Source organism: Electrophorus electricus, unplaced genomic scaffold (assembly GCF_041902795.1).
Source record: "Electrophorus electricus isolate QZ-2024a unplaced genomic scaffold, ASM4190279v1 Scaffold36, whole genome shotgun sequence".
NCBI classification, from domain to species: domain Eukaryota; kingdom Metazoa; phylum Chordata; class Actinopteri; order Gymnotiformes; family Gymnotidae; genus Electrophorus; species Electrophorus electricus.
In genome coordinates, this window is record NW_027658649.1 from 1692276 (window position 1) to 1706026 (window position 13751).

The 13751-nt window shown below is 42.1% G+C and overlaps 2 pseudogenes; both read left to right on the forward strand.

The window, feature by feature from the left end:
• Positions 1-6: 6 nt before the first annotated feature.
• Positions 7-7648, forward strand: LOC145655826 (voltage-dependent L-type calcium channel subunit alpha-1D-like; annotated as a pseudogene).
• Positions 7649-8395: 747 nt separating this feature from the next.
• Positions 8396-13163, forward strand: LOC145655827 (voltage-dependent L-type calcium channel subunit alpha-1D-like; annotated as a pseudogene).
• The last annotated feature ends 588 nt before the right edge of the window (positions 13164-13751 follow it).

The following is a 13751-nucleotide window of genomic DNA, read 5'->3' on the forward strand; positions in this document are numbered from 1 at the left end:
TCTAGTATGTCGGTCTGCATAGTGGGTACAACTGTTCTAACAAGTGCTGGATGGCTCTTTGGCATCACAATTTGGTGATAGGCTGTGTGTTCACTCGAGTGTGCGGTGTGTGTTGAGTGTTGACGTGCCCCTTTGTCCCAGGCCTGTTTCCTCCGCCATGCAAGGCATCGGCGACCTGTCACAGCCGATCATCATCTCACGCCCGGCCTGGCTGTCAGCAACATCACCATCCCCAGCGACTCAAGAGGACGAGGACGACACCGATGCCTAGGTCCCGCCCACCAGGTGCCCTTGCCGTGACCTCTCACACCCCTGCTGTTCCACCTGCTGCTCCACTGCAACTCAAGTCTTTTTAAATCCATTATGAAATCCTTCCTAACAGTTTCCCTGCTGTTGCTCATCTTGTGGTTTAATCCTTCCTCCCCTTCCTTAGCCCCACCTTCCAGCTGCGGCGTGAGCCAATAGGCAAACGTCATCACCTGCGTGACTGTGCAGGACTTAGACTCGTCCACATGCAGACCGCTCAGTCCCAAGTGTCTGCCCCAAGCGTCGTGTAGAACACCGCCGACCTGCCCAAGTCACTGGCCATGGTCATGCCTTTGGTGAAGGCCTTGCCCTGGGAGGGTGTTGTTCCTAAATCCCCAGTCAGCTGTTAAACATTCAAATATAAAATAAAGATGCAAACTTCAGAATTAGTACAAGAGAATAGCTGGTCCTGTTCTTTATTGCAGGTTAATGTTAAGCATTATTGAGGCACCATCATATGTCTAAGAATAAAACAAAGAACCCACATTTTTATACTAATGTTAATTTAAAAAATGTATTATGCTGCACTTGTCCTGAATTAATTTATTATAACCATATTAGATTCTAGTCCATGACTAGCATGTCAATCAAAGCTTTATCCAGCTGCTTTTGTAACCTTTTCAAGAACAGAACACACTAACATCTCAATTCTAAAATGCATTGCAGTAAAGCAACACATTAAAGGTTATTTGGTTGTACTAGTCTATTGATCCTATAGGTCAGTGGCTATCAAGAATTGATCAAGCAGTTTTACTGGGTGTGTCTGTAAAAAGAACTACAGCTCTCAGTGAGCTCATTTTTTGGTTTAAGATTAATCGTCATGAAAATAATTGCGATTAAAGCTGTGTCTGTTTAATTCAACTATTATACTATAAACCTAATATTTTAAAAGGGCTGGCAACTTTCTAGATCAGATTACAACATGAGTGTTAAGTAGAGGTGCTGTAGCTATACAGAATACAAATGCCGCCAACACTGTAGTGTAAAGGATTACAAATAGAATTTTTAGGCCCATTGCCTCAACCTCCAGCTCGAGATACCCAGGGTATGGTGTATTGAGCCCATTAGTGGCTGTCAATTTAACACAACCTATAGTGGGCAACATATCCTCATCTTCCCCATATAAATGCATTCAGAAAAATTGCTCCGTAAGAGTACTCACTTGATTATTATTCTCCAACAGGTAAGGAGTAACAACATTGCAAATCTTGAGCTCTACTAGAGGACATGTTCCAATAACACACTGCAATAATTGATCACAGGAGGGTTGTGTACTAGCTGAGTAAATGGGGTGAGTCAGGCAATCTGGGGGAACAACAACTGGGGGGTCTCGTTTCCCTGGGAGCTAGAGAACACTGGGTTTGCATTTCTTATGCTTCACTTCTGTGGGCAGTTCTTTGCAATATGCCTTGGAACCTCACATTTGAAACAGACTGGTTGCACATCCAACGGATACTTTGGCTGTGAATTCGGTCTGCTAGCAGTACTACTTTTCTGTACTGTGAGGTCTTTAGCTGCTTTAGTTAATTCAACTATGGCACGGCTCTGCTATCACTTTAAGGACGTCCTCCAGAGTGACTGACATTAGTTCTTGCACTTTATGAGCTGCACACTGTGCTCGACTAGTACTACTACCACCTCTCAACTTTACAGCTTTGGCTTTAACTAAGGACTCCTCTAGAAACCACAAATAAGCCTCCTCCCGCACCTCCATCACAGAGGATTCTGGGTTGTTTTGCACATATCTGCAAAGCTCTCTCCTAAGAGAAGAATCTGACTCCCTCTATGAACTGATCCCTTAGTGCCAATCTCTCATCAACTACGACACCACTTCAGTAGCAAGCTAAGGGCTTGCGCCAAGGCATGTGAAAATTCTCTTATGTCTTCACCCTCCTGCTGTTTACAGCTGTAAAAACAATGCAACAGTTGGGGTACACTGTGATTGTCTGAAAATGCTTCTCTGAGGTAGGTTAACTAGTCACAAGCATTATCAAGGTCAGCACTGCTGCACATACATGCCTCTTCTAGAGCCAGACCTCTTAGCAGGGACATAAAATCATACTGGTCATGGTCAGACTGATTCCTATCATCTGGTCGACATCTTCAGTGAAATCATCGACAGGCCTACCATCTTTCTCAAGCTCGCCACAAAATGGGGGAATATGCTTCTCCATGGGAACATAAACATAAAATCTATCGTAGCCATAGCTTCCTCATGTTTAGTATGCAACTCCCTAATTTGTTCTTGCAACTGTGATTCTTGTTCACCTGACTGTGATACTGTACAAACTTCAGTCTTTACAGTCCCTACTACGAGCTTGGTGAAGGATAGGAGTTGATGATGAGTTGGCTGGCACAGTCCCTCTGGCCTAAAGTTCCTGTCGTTGTCCTGTTGCGTCACAACGATGATCTCTGTAGCTCTGACGTGGTATCAAAACAGTTGTAACCAGACACCAGAACACCACTCGGTCTCCCACTAAATGCCAACCTGCTCTTCAGCACTACCGCATTAGGTACTTCACTCTATACTTGCACATAAAAAAAAAACCCTTTAGTTCCTCTTAGCTACTTGGAATACTCCACTCCTGGTAGCAAGTTTTATGGCCTGTGAATATTTGAGACCCAATGGGACATTCCTTTCCTATACATACATGAGAGTAAGAGGAAACCAGGCACATCAATTGAAAATATATGTATTTCTCTTTTTTAAACTTCCTGTAGTACACACAAGCTAGTGTACACATAATATGTCAGTGGCTGTTTGGAAATTTAAAAAAAAAACAAAAAAACAAACTATGCTTCCACACTGTAGTGTGAAGGATTACAATTAGAAAGCATCTTCTAAAATGATCGCTGACCTGTTGTGCCTGTACTTACTTTGTTAACATGTGCTAAACTCCACAACACACGTAGGCTAAACACTGGAACTTATCTGCGCTCACTCACAGTAGCTACACAAACTAACTAAACAGAAAAGAACATATTCACTTTTCCACTGACCGTATACAATTATTTTCTATGTCCCTTATTACAGAAGCGTCAACAAACTAAACTAAAATAAAGTCCCAAAACAACTGCCTTCCGGTTGGTCCTAAACAGATAGAAAGGTTCATGGAAGGTGAACCTGCAACACTGATGGAAAACTCCAACCTTTATCTTACAACTCATGCACGCACACACCCACAAAATCATTCAACAACCCTTTTGTTAGACGGCTAAAACAAATCTTAAATCTTTACTGTGTTGGTAAGGGAATAATCCAAGGTTTTTTCACCTTTTTCTTAAAACTCACAAAAAGGCAACTCACAGGAGCAAAATGTTCCTTGTTCGTTTATTGATAAACATGTTAATCCCGCTTGTTATCGCGATGGCACCACCTGGTGGTTTTAAAGGTACCACGACCTATTTGTTCCACCAGCTTTGTGTAGGCACAACCGATAATCACCCGGTTACATGTACAACCCAAAATGCATCTAAAATAAACATCAGAAATCATAAGTGCATTAACTCTTTGTAGGACTGCGATAGGTTGGATAACAACAGAACACTTGTCCCGCCATATAAGCGAAATGAACGCCTGCTTAGGTCTCCAAGTGGCCACCAATTGGCTCCCCAGAGCACTTAAATGTATTTACAGCTCTGGAAAAAAATGAGAGACCACTACAAAATGATCAGTTTCTCTAGTTTTACAATTGATGTGTATGAGTTTGACCAGGCTGAGTAGTTTTGTTTTATCCCATAAACTACTGGCAACATGTCTTCCAAATTCCAGATAAAAATATTGTATTTTAGAGCATGTTCTTTATGAAAATGACTAATGGTCAAAATAACAAAACAGTTACAGAAATTTCAGACCACAAATAATGCAAAGAAAACAAGCATTTACAAACAACACGGTACTAATATTTCTACTTTGGATGAGTCAAGAATCAATATTTGGTGGAATAACCCTGATTTTTAATCACAGCTGTCATGCATCTTGGTATGCTTTCCACCAGTCTTTCACATTGCTGTTGGGTAATTTTATGCCACTCCTGGCACAGAAATTCCAGGAGCTCGGCTTTGTTTGATGGCTTGTGACCATCCATCTTCCTCTTGATTACATTGCAAAGGTTTTCATTGGGGCTCAGGTCTGGAGATTGGGCTGGCTATGAAAGGGTCTGGTGGTCCCTCATCCACACTTTGATTGACCTGGCTGTGTGACATGGAGCATTGTCCTGTTGAAAAAAATAAATAAAAAATCATCAGAGTTGGGGAACATTGTCATTGTATTTATTTATTTATTGTCCTATGCCAGGGGAGTCAAACTCAAATACACAGTGGGCAAAAATTAAAAACTTGGACAATGTTTTGCTTAAACATTGAATCTGGAACAAGCAAAGTTTAATACTATAGACACACGTGAAATCAAATGTCAAATCAAAGACATCTGTGGCATTCATTTTTTAAATAAATGTTTTTAAAAATCTTATGCCTCTTTCTTTATTTGTAGCCTTATGAGTTAAATTTCAATGGTAACCTTTTTTTTCACAGGCTAACAATAATAATAATAATAATAATAATAATAATAATAATAATAATTTCCTTCAATGAAAATCCACCCATTCAAGTCCATGCTTTGGAGTAGCGAGGAAAAGTGCATAAAGAAAACATTCATTCAAGCTCAGTTTGCTACTCTCTGATCTACTCTGATGCACACTGGTCCAAGCCAGATACCTGACATCTCTTCTTGGATGCTAGCTCATCAATGTTTGGGGTCAGGCTCTGAGCTGAGAAAATCCTCAGGATTGAGTGAAGGTGTTCATCAGTGAGACGACTCCTGTGTGATGTTTTTCTCATCTTCATCAAGGAGAATAGTTGCTCACACAGATATGTGCTGCCTAACATAGAGAGCATTGGAGCAGCTGGGGCATTGTGTCATGGATGTAATGTGGAAACTGTGCAGCGCCCACAGCGTCATACTTTGACTTCAGCGTGTCACTATACTGGAGTTCAAGCAGCTCCATTTGGAGGTTAGTTGGTGGGCTTTCCATATCAACTGCAAAAGGATTACTAAGCAGTTAAAACCTACATTTCTGGGCATCAAAGTCAGCAAATTGCCAGGTCACTCGGCACTGAGTAACTTGAGTTTTTCAGCAAACTGTGCACTTGGGAACATGGCAGTAGAGCTCTGCATTTTTATGGTTTGGCCATAAAATTGGCCACAGGCACAATTTTGTTTTAAAAGCCCTCACTGCAACATACATGTCTGTGATGACATGGCCCTGACCCTGAAGCTGCAAGTTGTGCAGCTGGTGGCATGAGGTTGCTAATGAATGTCAACAGAGGAGGGGGCGTTTGTGGGTCCTGATTGACACGCCAATGCACCAGCAGAGCATTCTGGGATTTGTAGTATTAGCGGTGAATTCACTGTCTACCGGTGGGCCAGCTCTAGTAGACATATAGTATTTTCTCGCAGGCCAAATATAATTACACTGTGGGCGAGATTTGGCTTGCGGCCCTGAGTTTGACATCTATGTCCTATGCTATTGCAATGGCGACTCAGATTTTTGCTTAGGGCTTCATAAAGACTTGGGACAGCCCTGGCATCACAGTTTTGTGCACAGGAAAATCATCAAACCTGTTAACTGCGCTACCAGGGTTTTTCAAGTAACTGTACAAATAAATTGCAAACACAATTTCTTTTAGAACTTGGATCCAGTTACATTTTATGAGTGCCAAAATGTAATGAATCACAGCAATTTAAAAAATCGCCTTATTAGTTGTGACTCTAGAATCCTTTACACCTAGAAAATTACAGAAATTACATCTTTGATCTTGCGCTCAAAATCCTCCACATGCTTACTAGATTCACTGCCTGCACACTTTCTTAAGGAAATCCTACCTGAAGTAATTGAACCTTTTCTAAATTTAATAAACTCCTCCTTGAACCTTGGCTACATCCCTAAACCATTCAAATTACCAGTAATCAGACCACTTATCAATAAATCTAACGTCGACCCATGTCAGCTGTCAAACTACAGGCTGATCTCAAAGCTTACATTTATTTCCAAGATCCTAGAAAAAGCTGTAGCTCAGCAGCTAAGCTCATATCTGAATCAGTACCAGATACATGAAGTTTTTCAGTCAGGGTTTAGGCTTAATCACAGTACAGAAACAGAACTAAATAAAGTAGTTAATGACCTGTTGTTGGCTTCTGACCTTGGTTAGGTCTCTGTGCTTATAATGCTTGAACTGCGTGCAGCATTTGACAATATAGATCACAACATTTTACTAGATCCTGAGAGTGCTACGAGTGTTCAGGCCTGTCCGAGCCATCAACAGAGCAAAGGGACTCAAGGTACTGCCCGTTGTGCCTGTGCCCATGCGTGCCACACGCCTCTCTCCTGCCATCCCTGATAACTGCCTCTCTGCCCGTCTGACCAGAACATGGTGCAGTGTGTGTTCGTGGCTATCAGGACCATCGGGAACATCATGATTGCCACCGCTCTGCTTCAGTTCATGTTCGCCTGCGTTGGCGTCCAGCTCTTTAAGGTGCTCTCTGCTCCCCGTGCACACGTACCACCCCCTGCACCTCCCTTACTTCGTAATGACACCAGCAATACATGAATTGCACTTATGACTTGTCTCACTTTTGACAAAGTAGGTGCTCTTGTGGGTGCTGTTGAGAGTAAATGTTACATTTTGTATCGCAGGGCAAATTTTATTGCCGCACAGATGAGGCAAAACACACACTGAAGCAGTGCAAGTAAGCACTACTTAGGGAAGGTGTCTGTGTGTTATCAAATGGCAATGATTCATTGATTCTGTGTTGTTCTCATAGTGTGTGTGTGTGTGTGTGTGTGTGTGTGTGTGTGTGTGTGTGTGTGTGTGTGTGTGTGTGCGTGTGTTTGCATGTAATGCAGAGGCACATTTGTGGTATATAAAGATGGTGATGTGACTCACCCGATCATGCGCCAGCACTTCTGGCTCAACAGCGAGTTTAACTTTGATAACGTGCTGATGGGCATGATGGCCCTCTTCACTGTCTCCACCTTTGAGGCTTGACCCACGTAAGTCTCCACAATGATGTGATCCCATGTCAAAGGGCAAAGGTCAACTAAGCACATATTTCCTCCCCTGGGTTACACTTGTTCTCTTCTGTTTCATGATTTCCCTCAGACTCCTTTACAAGGCCATCGATGCCAACGGGGAGAACCATGGCTCATTCTACAACTACCGCGTGGAGATATCCATCTTCTTCATCGTCTATATCATCATCATTGCCTTCTTCATGAGGAACATCTTCGTGGGTTTTGTCATCATCACACTCCTCCACTATTCATGCTATGTCATGCTGTAACTGAAGCTAGTTATTTGGCCATTTGTCTTGTCCCCAGCATTATTTCATGGATGCCTGGAATTTCTTCAATGCTCTCATTGTGGTGGGGAGTGTGGTGGAAATTGTGGTTACAGAGTTCATTGTGAGTGTCCAGTCTGCTTTCATACTGTTACTATCAATATAGAAGTATAGAAAATGTATTGGCTGTAACATTGAGACTGAGACATAAAACCAGAAAACATGACTAGAAGTAGAGGAACAAGCACCACAGCAGGACAGGTTACTTAGGGGAAAACTCAAAACAGGTGTTAAGAACAGTTAGAACAAAGCATATTACAGGGTGGAAACAAAAAAGAACAACAAATCCACATGGCACTAGCACCACGGCAACCATGATGTCAGGGTGGGGAAACTATGGCAGTGGCATACCTGCCATACAGTATCGTATGATTTCTCAGAAATATTCTCATTAGTATTTTAGATTATTATTTCATTAGAATCATTATTTATAATCAGTAATCAGCAAAAATTATTTACAACTATATACTTGTCATAATCATCACTGCAATTGAATTTTTAAGACTGTCCAGAAGGTGATATTATTGCAAGTTTATAAACTTGGAGATCTACTAGACATTAGGCACAGCAATCAGATAATCTTACTCATAGAAATTCTTTATATAGCCTCTGCCTCTCTTACTTCCTTTTCCACAGAGCTCTGAAGACAGTTCTCGGGTGTATATCGCTTTCTTCTGTCTGTTTCGTGTGATGAGACTGGTTAAGATGCTCAGCAAGGGGGAGGGCATCCGCACACGCCTCTGGACCTTTGTGAAATCTCTTTAGGTCAATGGTCACTGCAACAACAACAAAAAACCCCTCAGTTTCTTCTCTCTACCTGAACACACAAAAGCTGAGAATTCAAATGAGATTTTTTTCTTCTGTTTTCTTCTGTTTGTCCCAAAGGCCCTCCCTTATGTAGCGCTGCTCATCGCCATGATCTTCTTCATCTATGCTGTGATTGGCATGCAGGTGGGTGGGGGAGGGAATACAGATTCTGATGAGTGTGAACATACAAATACACGTCATTTGAAGAGCACCGAATATGAACCCACTGCTGTGCAGGCATCTCAGGGACATGGTGCTTGCCTGACTGTCTTTCTCCCTAGCAGACATTGGAGCAGAGGAGCCAGCAGGAGGCACAGCAGTGGAGTCATTGTGGACCTCACAGCCCGCGGGAGCGTAGACAAAACTGCACTCAGGTTGGATGAGTCTCATCCCCACCTGTGTGCGTGTGTGCTCATGTTTGTGTGTGTGTGCGTACATAGGTGTGCCACGGGCGAGGCTTGGCAGGAGATTATGTTGGCCAGATTGCCAGGGAAACGCTGTGATCCAGAGTCGGACTACGAGCCCGGCAAGGAATTCACCTGCGGCAGCAACTTTGCCATCATCTATTTCATCAGCTTCTTCATGCTCTGTGCTTTCTTGGTAATGCACAATTCTTTTACTTTCATGTGAATTTAATTCAGATGCTTACATTCCTCTTTATTTGCTGTGTCCATTTATCACCTTTCCCAGATTATCAATCTCATTGTTGCTGTCATCGTGGACAATTTTGACTACTTGACACATGATTGGTCGATTCTGGGATTGCATCACTTGGATGAGTTCAAAAGGATCTGGTCAGAGTATGATCCCGAAGCCATGTAAGGCCCACCTCCATAAGTAAGCCCCACCTCCATAAGTAAGATACACCTCCATAAGTAAGCCCCACCTACATAAGTAAGCTCCACCTCCATGTCTCGCTTTGCCGTCTCTCTTCATCGTCCACTTTTCTCACTCCAGCATTCTTCACAGGGTTTCACAAAGCACTTGGACGTGGTGGCCCTGCTTAGGACTATCCAGCTTCCTCTGGGCTTTGGGATGCTCTGTCCCCACCGTGTGGCCTGCAAGGTACTGCACACGCTCATGCACTCAGACAGACACAGACACAGACACACACACACACACACACACACACACACACTAGGTGAGCCATTCTTGACCTACTTACCTGCAGCAGACAAAACACAGATGCATTCATTGCTGTCTGTGGACTCCTGCCAGCAGCAAGGTACAGTATCAACTCATGGTCACCTGGAGCTTCTGGGCCATCTTTGATTTGCTGATAGTATCATTCTAAGTGTCTTTTTGCTTGGCAAATATTTGTGTGTACTATATTAGTGTCATTCATAAGAATGCAGAGGACAGAAAGAGGCTTCCTCTATGAAACTGCCATGTGTCAGCCATTGTGGTGATGAAGTTAAAGGGCGCTCTGTTATTTCCATAATTAATTTTGGACCATTTTGTTGCATCAGCAGCAGTTATGGTTCAGATACTGTAACGGTAATTCCAGGTTTACATTTGTAATGTCAGGTTTACATTACATTACAAATGTCGGTATGCATCAGTTTATTTCCAGAGCTTATCACAGAAGAGACCTTCTCTGTTTCAGAGCCATACTTTAGCATTGGTTCCATTTATTTCAATGCCATATTTTATATATGCACACTAGGCCTGCAGCTATAGGATATTTTAGTAATCGAGTATTCTCTCGATTATGGCATCAACTAACTGATTTTTCAGATAAGTAATACTTTGCTTTATTAAAGAGCAATTGGAAATATACAAAAAGAATAAGAAAAGTCTCTTAAAATAAACAACTTGTCACGATCAGTCCCTTTCATCTTCGGTGTTCCGTGTTTTCCCTGTCTTGTGTTTAGCTCTGTTCCGTTCCATAGTTTGATTTTGTCCTCACCTTGTTTGATTGCTTACACCTGTCCTTCGTTTCTAGTTTTGTGAAGTTGAATATATTTAAACCCTGCCTTGTTCCCTTAGATTTTGCTGTTCATTTGAATTATTGAATTTTGACTGATTGGTCTATGTGTTTAGTTCATTGAATGTTTGCATGTTTATTCGTATGGTTGTGTTGGTTTGTGCTCCGTGTTTCCTAGCTCTGAGTTTTCCCTAGCCTTAGTTATAGCCTGCTTCCCTGTTTGCTTTCGTGCCTTTGTGTGTTTGTTTTGTTTAATCATGTATCGCCTCGCTCTCTGTGTTGGCTCTTTGACCCTGGACTGCCTAAACGACTGATTTTGTATTTGCCCCTATTAAATCTCGCTCTTCTCCGCACGTGTCTGCCTCCTTACCGCTCAACGTTACACAGCTAAACAAAACAGAAGACTTGTTTGAATGAGTTGAATGCCAAATACAAAACAGTTTGCTTTACACCCATAAAAAATATAATCCAGGTAAAACTAAGTATTTGTGTGAAATCAGAAGTAGTTTATTACTTCCTCAGTGTAAAAAATGCGACAAACTGCATTTGTTCAATTCATTCATTCAAAATACAATTTTACGTAATGGAACTTACTCCAGTCCATTAACTATAATACCTACTCCAAAAATGTCAAATTCAATGTCTCTGCCAATAAACATGATGAGAAGTCACTCCAGCATAATTATACACCACTGAAGTGATTTAATGTCACATAGTGAACTAGCTGACCTTCCTCTTGAACTGTCCGAGCTCAGGGGTTAAGGTAATTGACTTATAATCAGAAGGTTGCTGGTTCAAGTGCCACCACTGCCAAGCTGTTGGACCCCTGAGCAAGGCCCTTAACCCTCAGTTTCTCAAGTTGTACTCGGTTGTAATTGTAAGTTGCTTTGGATAAAAGCATCAGCCTGTGAGGGGGTTGAGATGGGAGGTGGCCCAAAGACCACTGCTGCAGGAAGGACAACCAATCAATATAAAGGACCAAATGTGACAGGCATATGGTCAATGCCCACCCTGACGCCCCCTATAAATCATGTCATGTTGTCAAGCCCAGTCCCTCTGTTTTCATGATGAAGAGCTATCATTTCAGCTCCATATCACCAGCTTGTTTCAATACAAGCTGATATAAGAGTATCTGATGGAAATGTCCACCATTGAGGTTTCAGTGCAGTGTTGAACACATCTACCTTTCTCACACTGAACCTCTTAGGTCTGGAAATCAGAGTGAACAGAGAAACTGGACAAGCACCGTTTCGTCTGCTTGGCTTCAGAATCATTTGCATCTATATAGGAACCAAAAATTATAAACCTCATGATTGCACATTTGATATTCCTACATTTTATTTCCTGCTTGGAAATGTGCTATATTGTAGAGATAAGGGTTTCTTCAGCAATAATGAGGCACTTCCAAAAGGCTCCACAACACTCAGAGGAAGGACAGCAGCCTTAACTCAATGATCTATGCAATTCAGCATTTTATTTATTTATGCTAGCATATATGACTGTTAGAATAAAGGCCTATTGAAACAAAGAAAAACGGATGCGACTTTTAATGTCGTAGAATGCTCACATCATATTTGAAACATATATTTCTCTTATCTTTTATATGGCAAATATGTGGCAGAGATGTTTTTAACATCATCAACTAAACAAAACAAACAGGCAACCAAAGAAAAATATAAACATTCTGGCTTTAAGCAATGAAAGCTAGATAACTAATGCTTTGCGGTTGTTCCCAGGCATAAACAGACTAGGATACATTTAGATAAACAAAAACGACTACAAACACTGACCACGTGTTATGAATGTACTCACTCTTAATGAGCCCTCCATGTGTTTTCTTACATTTCTACATTTTTATAGTCAGTGATTTGCTTTTTATAGCCAGTCCTTTTCAAACAGTACTGAAATGTAGATATCAAGAAGGTGGAGCTTGACATTGTGGGCCTAAAAAAATTAGCCCAAGAAGATCTAATTAGTGGAGTATTTCACTGATTTCAGTGTATGTAATATGTCAGAATGTGCTTGCTAGATAGGCTGTGTGAATCTGCAGCTTGTGGCTAGATCAAATCAGTCCATCTTAGCCAATTTGTATTTTTATTATGACCTTTAAGTGATGCTATTGTTCTTGGGTCCACAGAAGTCCAAAATAATCTGCTTCAATGCATTTCTTAACTACATATAAGAAGGTTTGAATGGTAAGAATATGGTATTGATGATTATGATTAGGATTTAGCCCCACTAGCCCATTTATAACAGCTGCCCCTGTGTATGTATATGTCCTACAGTAACTATACGGCTTGCTGTGATTTTTATTCATGCTTTTTATTGAAATACCATAAGATATTGGGATATTATTGCGATATCAGGCTAACTGAAATGTTCAGTCAAGGTTAAGGCTGGTTTTCAGCATTGCACAAGGGCTGTCTTCAGACCACGGATGTGCAGGCCAGGAGGCTACACTGCCACGACAGCTGTCCTGCTCTTCCAGGTCGAACGGCTCAGGCGTCCTCACACTCAGTTCATCCAGGTCAAGTAAGAGCTTCATCTGTTACTGTTCTGTTACTGTACTGTTAGCTTCATCCAGGAAGGTCCGAGATTGGGCTGGCTCAGAAGGAGGAACATCGTGTGGCAGAAAGTCCAAAGCAGAGGGCAAGAGAGCAGCTCCGCGTCCAGCCGAAGGCGCAGATGCACACTTGCGGCTTTGTGGATTTGTGTCCATTTTAAGATCAGGCGAGCAACTTCTAGCTTTGTCCCGGACAGTCAAAGTGTGGTCCAGCTCATAAATGGGCACACCAGGTAGGTCAAAACACATCAGTAAAGAAGTAGGGCTGTTTCTAGTTGAAAATGAACACTTGGAACTTCGTGGAGTGGCAAATAGGGTGTCCAGATTCAAACAGATTTCCTCAACAGGCGTCATCATAAGGCTTCTTGGTGTAGTCATTGCTGAATTTCTTGATTGCCATATCGGGAATCTCTGGGTTTGGGAAATAGCTGTCCAGGAATCACGCTCATTTTCAGTAACCAGATTCTGCACTTTTTTAGCTAGTCCACTGTGCTTTCTTTGGCTGGTTGAGTGAGTCTCCACATGTTCAGCACTCTTGCTGAAATCGATAACCGTATTCATAGGACAGTTTTCCATGGTTCGGGATGTCGGTCTCAAAGAAGCTGATCCAGGCCTCTGAGTGCTCCTGCGTGAAGACTGCCTGCTACAGCTGACTGAGCAGACATCCTCTGCAACGGAGACGCTTCCCTGGACTTTGTGCAACAGCACTGCGCACTGCTGAAGCAGCTGGCTGGAAGTATAAAAAGCCA